This window comes from Anarrhichthys ocellatus, unplaced genomic scaffold, assembly GCF_004355925.1.
Source record: "Anarrhichthys ocellatus isolate YVR2014 unplaced genomic scaffold, GSC_Weel_1.0 scaffold84, whole genome shotgun sequence".
In the NCBI taxonomy this organism is placed as follows: Eukaryota; Metazoa; Chordata; class Actinopteri; order Perciformes; family Anarhichadidae; genus Anarrhichthys; species Anarrhichthys ocellatus.
In genome coordinates, this window is record NW_022280114.1 from 752,036 (window position 1) to 760,174 (window position 8,139).

The 8,139-nt window shown below is 41.9% G+C and overlaps 1 protein-coding gene across 1 annotated transcript in view; it reads right to left on the bottom strand.

The window, feature by feature from the left end:
- nfatc1 (nuclear factor of activated T cells 1) overlaps positions 1–8,139 on the bottom strand; it is a 25,207-nt gene that overhangs the window by 1,955 nt on the left and 15,113 nt on the right.

The following is an 8,139-nucleotide window of genomic DNA, read 5'->3' on the forward strand; positions in this document are numbered from 1 at the left end:
CTCTCTCTCTCTCTCTCTCTCTCTCTCTCTCTCTCTCTCTCTCTCTCATATATATATATAGCAATACAGAGATAGCAAAATCTAATTTAGCACTTTGTTTTCTGTGCCTGGCTACCTATTGCCAGGACACTTCTCGAGAGTTGAAGAGCTATGAATGCGTGGGATGCCTTTGTTTGAAAAGAGCGAAACGGATAATTGATAACCACGGAATGTAATTGATGACCACAGAATGTTCCAGAGTTATAGGGCAACATCTGCACAGCGCCTGCACCGATCCCAATGAAAAAACTTTAGCAGCAGTTACTCTCCAGCTCCCCTCCTACCCGATTTCGGACTCCCTGGCCCACTGTGCTGGACGATATCCAATATTATCGAAGTTAAACAACTCAGCCTAAAACCTCTCCCCCGAAACCGCCCCGACCATATAAACCCGGTACCCCTCTCCAACTCTCCCAACGCCCAAGCTCCACTTGCCTTGGCTGCGGTCCCAGCCTCGCAGAAGTCTTGCAATTCACATTTCGTTAGCAATGGTCTATACAAATCATTACTGCCTCAGAACAGACATAACACAGAGCAGCCAATGGCACAGCGGCGGTGTGTTGTACAGAGTCATGGCAGCCAAGGGGATCAAACAATATACAATACAGTTATTTGTCATGTTGGGTGTATGAAGGGAATCAAACAGCTCCTTGTGCTCCTTAATTGGGGCTGGGTGGAGTAAAACCTCGGTGCCCAGAGTGAAACAGCCGGGTGGCGTGTGCCCAAGACCTCATAACGTACAGTAAATATAAACACATGCTCTTCCCAGGCCGGGCACATGTGGCATGCTGAAAGAGTTCCCTTGTTCTCTGACTGAGGACTGAGACTTCTTCCTTCTTCCCGCCCTGTAAACACGTGGACGTTGGAAGTCGCATGCAAGCTGCTGCGGTGCGGAAGGGGCGGCGGCTACGGAGCCGAGCGATCCGGGCCGATAAATGGCAGCGGTTCGGGGACGAGATACTGAGATCCGCTCTGCATCAGCGCTGCTCGCAGCTCCGGTGGCGCCTGCCACTTTCACAAAGTCCTCTGGACGCAGAGCGGGACTTTCAGCGAGGAAATAATACTCTGGGGTTTCTCCAACGGGCCTGCGAATTTTATGAATCATGCACTGTTATTTATGAAAACATAATCCTGTTGTTTATGTGGCTGTAATTGATTTGTTGATGAAAACAGCCATTGTTCTCAGAAGTGTCAGAGGCAGCCAAACCACTGAACGGCTTCGAGTGGGAGTCATTGTTCTATTAGTGCAATGGAGCAGGCGTTTTGTCGGCCGCCCTCCCCACCAAACAGAACCACTGCTCAAAGCTAGCGGTGCTAACTGAGCTACCACATGCTACATCACTGTCGTCTTGCCCACAGCTCTCATGGGGCTTAAAGGAGGATGGTTATCTGCAATTTTCTACAGGTAATTCCAGGCGCCATCTGGCAGCCCTGCAGCACGGTAATCCTCTCACAGTTCAATTTTCAGGTTCCTGTTACTTGTGCGGCTGCTCCGGCCGACAACAATTAGACACAATTGGCTATTTGACGCTCAAGCTCATCCGCCTACAAAAAGATGGACAGGTGAGGAGGATGAGTCTACAAAACAAATGCGGTAACCCCACAGCTGAGAAATTTGATAGCGCAGGGAAGTGGTAATTCACAGTGAAACTGAGTGCTGCAGCAGAGCAGGCAGCTGTCCTGAGCAACGGACCAGATGTGAAAGGGCTTTTTTCACAAGAGGGTCTCCCACTGAAATTAAGCTATTATCAGTCATGTTGGGGAAGCCTCGCCGAATTATAAAAGACTGGAAGGAAGAGCGCAATCTTTAAGAAAGAGGTAATACACACTAGTACACAAAGCGTATCCACACACTTTCTACAATGGCCACGTTATAAAGTATTAACCAGAACTGGATTCTGATTGGCTGAACGGTGTGCATTACAGTCAGATAACTGCACAGTTCTGAAGCAGAAGCACAACCACTGAGCTAAACCATAGACCATAAAAGTGACCATATTTGGACGAGAGGGTGGATTGGAGAGGAGTGAGGCCCTGCAAGGCTAGGTACCGTCGTTAGCATAAACAATGCTAAGTAACCAGCTAACACTACTGCTTGCTGACTAGCTTGGTTAGCAAGATGCATCTATAATTCACATTAACTGTGAAAATAATTGGGATGCTAATTTTACCTAGCAAAAAAATAGGCTTGTTTGCAATCTAGCCTACTTATCGAGAAAAGGTTACACAGCCGACTCTTTCTTGTGCCTTTTGCGTTCAGATAGCTAGCAGAGAGCTAGCGGATAGCCACCTGTGATGGCACCCACCTGTCACTTGGAGCGGCCACACCCTAAATTAGGCGTAACTTTAAGCCTCAATATAATTTTAAACAGGTGAGTTGTATAAAAATTCATCCCCTCTAGAGTTGTCATGAACGGAAACTTTTTTGTAGCAGGCAGTAAGCTGTGGTAGTACTGCAGTAGAGTTGGGCATTTTAACATAGGGGTCTATGGGGATCGACTCGCTTTTGGAGTCAGCCTCAAGTGGCCATTTGAGAAACTGCAATTTTTGGCACTTCCTGTTGGCTTAATTTATCAGCACCGGAGGTTGGCAGTTGTTCTAATCCGACACTGCTATCTCGCAGGTTGCTAGTTTCAACGGTTAGATACAAATTCAATCACTTATTGGATCGTAGTCTGTATCAAATTGGTTTCAACCAACCATTTATTTGAAATCTTTTAAAACTTAGAACTAGTAGAATATAATTAATCAATTGTTATCAAACTTATGAGTGCTGCTAAGTGGTTATGGCATAAGTGGGGTAATCCACTCTGCCATGTCCCAATTTGAGAAGTAATACACAACTGAGAGGCGGATCATTTGTCTGCGATAGGAAATATTGCAGTTCAGCTCCATTTGCTGAATAAAGAGATACAGTTGAAAGCTAGTTGACCATTATGCTAATTTGATTACATTTCTAGCCTAGTTTTTTTTTACTTTAGTGTAATCCTATCCTAAGCCTACTCTTAATTTACAATATAGTAATACATTTTACGAAGTATCATAACATAGTTGCATTGTCACCGTCCAAATTTGGTGCTTTGGACATTTTCAGATAAACAGAAAATTCTGACTTCTTCAGCATAACAAACCAACACCCAGTGGTGTATAAAGTACCCAAATACCCAAAAGCCATACTTGAGAAAAAGTAAAGATACCTTACTGGAAAATTACTCCAGTAAAAGTCACCTATTAGAATACTACTCGAGTAAAAGTCTTAAAGTATCTGATATTTATTGTACTTAAGTATCAAAATTAATTTTCTGATATTAAATGTACTTAAGTATTGAAAGTAAAAGTACAAGTAAATGCTGTTAATAAAAAAGCAAAGGGTCAGAATTTTGAGAATTATGAAGTTTATTCTTTTAAGTGCTGTGGCACCATGACCAAGGACATGGAGCTGTGTTAATAATTGGGTTGGCTGTGATCCATCCAGGAGCAACAATGTTCAACATAATATATTGTACATAAGTATACTTTTGCATCTACTATGAACTTATCATCATAATTCTCCGTAAAGCAATACGACACTATGAAGGAGTTGTAACAGTGCGTTTATAAGTATGCTCATTCCGACTAGAGGATGTAGAGGGCAAATGCATCATATTGTGTTCAGCAAAGAATATCCACTTGATGCATCAGGTCAGTGTTTAGAGAAAGGACACCTGCCTTGTAAACTCCTATGGGCCTGAATTGAACACAATAGGCAAAGATTTTGCTCAAGCTGAATCTGCAATTGGGCGACTGCTACCATCATAACTCCATCTGATCATCCACAAAATGACTCAAATATCAAAACATGATCAATACTAAAGCAGCACCGAAAGTAACAACCCAGTCATTACTGGAAACTGAAAAATGTCCTGTTCATCTTCAAAAGACAATTCTAATACAATGTAGCTTCTTTACATTCTATGCAAAGAAGCTACATTCTATTAGAATGTAAAGAAGCTACATTGTATTACAATGTAACTTCTTTACATTCTAATAGAATGTAATTCTATTAGAATACATTCTAATAGAATGTAAAGAAGCTAGTGTATAGAATGATTCTATTGAAGTTATTCCTTTTTTAAATGTTTTAGACGAGTCTCTAATCACTTTAAAAGAGTGATTATAGCTGATTTAACTTACAGACATGAGATTGATCTTCTCATGTCACTCTCTTTATACAATGACATAAATTCATCCCCGTTTTATTGATATCTTACGAAAAGTTACTCCTCACTTTTCGTGCGTTTTTCCTGCAAAAGTCCAGCAACATGAGTCTGTTTTCACTTGTTACATGCATACTGTCTTTTCAAAATAAACTTCCATCTTCACAGGAAACAACTAAGGTTTAGGCGATGAAACTACTTAGTTAGGTTGAGGAAAAGATCGTGGTTTGCGTTAAAATATCTACGGAAGTGGCGTTGCTTAAGTACGGAAGTCACGTCACAAATAAATCAACATTGGCTTCTCGTTTCACACACGGCACAAACTGCGGCCTCCTGGAGGAAACACCAGTGTTTGTTTGACCCATCCACCTCTCCTCATCCCACCCGTCCTGTGGGGAATTCTGCTCGTGTAGTCGCTCGCTAGCTATAGCATATAGCATCCTGGGAATCTAAACACCGCGGCTTTGAGAGCACTTGTTTTGCGCATTAACGTGATTAACCAATGATTTAACTTGCAAGCTAGGACCACTGATTCACCAAACCTGCTTGCTTGCAGTCTCTGTTCCACCACAGTCCCCGACGCTGGTCTCATGATTCATTTTGTTTCTAAAGATAGATTTGATTTTGTAGCGAGTAACGAAGGTTTCAGGGGAAATGTATCGGAGTAAAAGTATCAGTTTTCTTTGCAAAATGTAGTGAAGTCAAAGTAAAAGTCAACAGAGTAAAGTAAAGTACAGATATCCAAAAAAACGACTTAAGTACAGCAACGAAGTATTTCTACTTCGTTACTGTACACCACTGCCAACACCCCATTAAATTATCTCACAAACGTATTGGTCTGTTTTTCTCAGCTAATGGATCGTTGACATAAAGATGACACTCTTTTTCTTCCTCTCACAATCTTTGCACTTTCATTTCTTTTTGCCTTTTGGCAGCTTTAGCCTTTTTCTTTCAGACGATAAATTACATCTGAGGTCTCTTCCAGCAAAACTCAGAACACTAAAACCACAAAAGAAGCTGAGGTGAATAAAGGACAGGAGGGCCTAATTTCCCCCAAATGGAGCGAGTATGACTTATCAGAGACAGCATCTTCTGGGCCGGCCGTGGGCAAATGAAAGCAAGGTGAGAGATAGAGTCGGGTTTAGATTACCGGCTGATGTCTGCAGCGCCGAGGCCGTACAGTAATCTCTTATGACTGATTGGCTGTAACCAGGAGTGACAACTGAACTGATGCTATCTCGGGCTATTTCTACCGGGGCGGCTTTGAGGCCAGAGACAGGAGGCTCAGGAGGGCGCGATGGAGCAAAGCTGACATGCAGTTACTGCTTTCAGATGTTGTGCTGAGTAACAGGTGACAGAGTGTTTATCTGAGGGGGGGGGGATTTCCTTCTGCGTGAGTCACGGATAGCAAGAACAACACACTCAAAAACGTGACTTTGAAACTGTGCAAAGACATACGAGGCCTCACTGTCACACAAACATACACACACCATGTGTCGTTTCCCCCCCCCAAAAGTGGAAACCTCATTTAGACCATCAGACACTAAAACAAAAACCAAACAAATGAAATTTTCAGTTTGTTGGCAGCCTCTTAAGACAGGGTGACCCGTCCTGCCTATAATGATGGGTGGGAAACCCTGACACACGCACACACACACACACACACACACACACACACACACACACACACTTCTAAGTACGGGACACATGCAAACACCCAATATGTCGATGCCCACATGTTTCGTTACCGCAGCTTTGCGAACGTTATTTTGCAGAAGTGCTTTATTGGAAAATTTGCAGGAAAATTGTACATTGGTCAAATTAACCGCTTAAACTCTTAGTGGCAACAACATCCACCACTCTGGATTTACGAGCTTGATCGTTAAACTGCTTCTCAGAGCGCTGCTTTGGCATGACTAAAATAACAATAAAAGCATATTAACTTTCCAAATTCTATTGTCACAAATATGCAAATGACTTGTTTTGCTTCTAGCTATAATTGTATCATATTACCCCCAACGATGCCATTTCACCCCAGGGATTAATGACACCTCTACTTCTAGTGTCTATTTACCTATCTATTCATAGGGAAAGCAGCTGGAAAGAAGACCCAGGATGATCCATGGGGAGCCCGCAGCTCGCAGAGTTGATTAACTGGTGGCACAGAGGCAGCTTGGATAAAGAGGTGGAAGGATGGAGGGAAGCAGAAAGGAGGAGAAGCAGCGTTGTGGAAGCCTGGCTTAAGGGTATTTCCATGGTAGGATTGCCCAGGAATCTGATGCGGTTGCCAGACGCGGGGAAACCCTCATCAAAAACAAGGGAGCACACCCATCAACACCAGTCCAGAGGCCGCACATGGCCCCAGCCGGATTGAGAGTTCAAACAGAACCAGAGCAGCTGCTGACCCACACTAGTCAAGCTTGGTTGTTTATCAGGTCATTTCTTTGTCTTTGCTGCTAGAAAACCAATTGTCCAATTGATCGGAGTTAATTGCTTCACAGAGGCAGAAGTACACTGATTGGTCGGGTTGAACTTTAAAGGGCGGAGCTGGAGAACTACAGTTACCGTGACCGAGTCAAGCAGGGTCGGACTTGGAGCCTTTCGGAAAAAAAGAGGAGAGAAAAGTTTATTCTTGACCTCAGAAAAAAAGTGTTTTTACCGTGAATCTTCACTTCCACATATTAGCTTTTTCCATAGCTTTCCTCAGCAGATGGATTTTCCATTATTATTATAGGATTTCAATTGTTATTATTAGAAGAATTCAATTACTATTCCATGATTCATTTTTCTAGGGCTTTACCGCATAGTTTGAAGCTTTGAGCGTTGACATTTTAATTCTTAATCAATATTTAAATGTGTTGCAGATAAAGTTCAGGTTACAGTAATGTTATCAGTATTTGGAGAATCAGATTCCATCGGTGGCTGCGTAGGATTGTTTCCGACTCGTGTGATACAAACATTTCCAATAACTCCAGAAAGTTGTCCAAAGTCCAAAGTCCAAAAATCAATATGTATTGGAAAAAAGAGACGTAATCATTACCAAAATTCACAGAATGTTTTTATCTAACAAAAATAATTCTGCTAAATTTTAATCAAAGAAAATTGTTAAAATCATTAAATCTGCTGTTGATGTTATTTGCTAAAATAATTATTAGGAATTAAAATAAAATTTAAAATTATTAGGAAATGAATCATTGCTTTTCTCACAAAATATCTGCTTTGATTAAAATAAAAAAAGTAGATCATTTTTAGTACTCGGCTTAGAAAGATAATACTTTACACATTTATAGCAATCCCATAGGGATGGACGGAGGATCTGAATGTCCCCGAAAGGGAAACTAACAGGGAAATACAGTTTATATCTGTTCTGACTCTTCTGATTAGATTTTCTAATGATACAATGGGTTGCTAGTGATCCAGCCTACAAATATGAATAAATAGAGAAGTCACATTTTTGTTGTTTTTTTAAACATTTTAACAGGAGCTCCGTCTGTGCTACTTGCGCTCTACAAAGTGTGTCTCTTCGTCCGTTAACTGAAGTTTATTCCAATCTGTGACTTTATTGGGGGGGGCAGCTTTGAATTCTTCCTTTCACAGGTAGAACAATGACAAAGGCTTCCCTCATATTTCTTGTTTTGTTTGTATTTGTGAATGAGTCACCGGGCCGATAGGATCACACGTGTTTACATCACTCAGCCTCGGCTCAAACCGAACCTCACGTTGCTTTGCTGAAGCTAATCAAGGAAATTGCTGTTTGTAAACCTCCTCGTATCAACATCTGGGAGCAGTTCCCTCTCCCTCCAAACCAAAAAACGGCTTAAAGTAAGAAAAAGAGAAACAAATACTGAGGCATGGCGCACACACACACACACACACACACACACACACACACACACACACACAC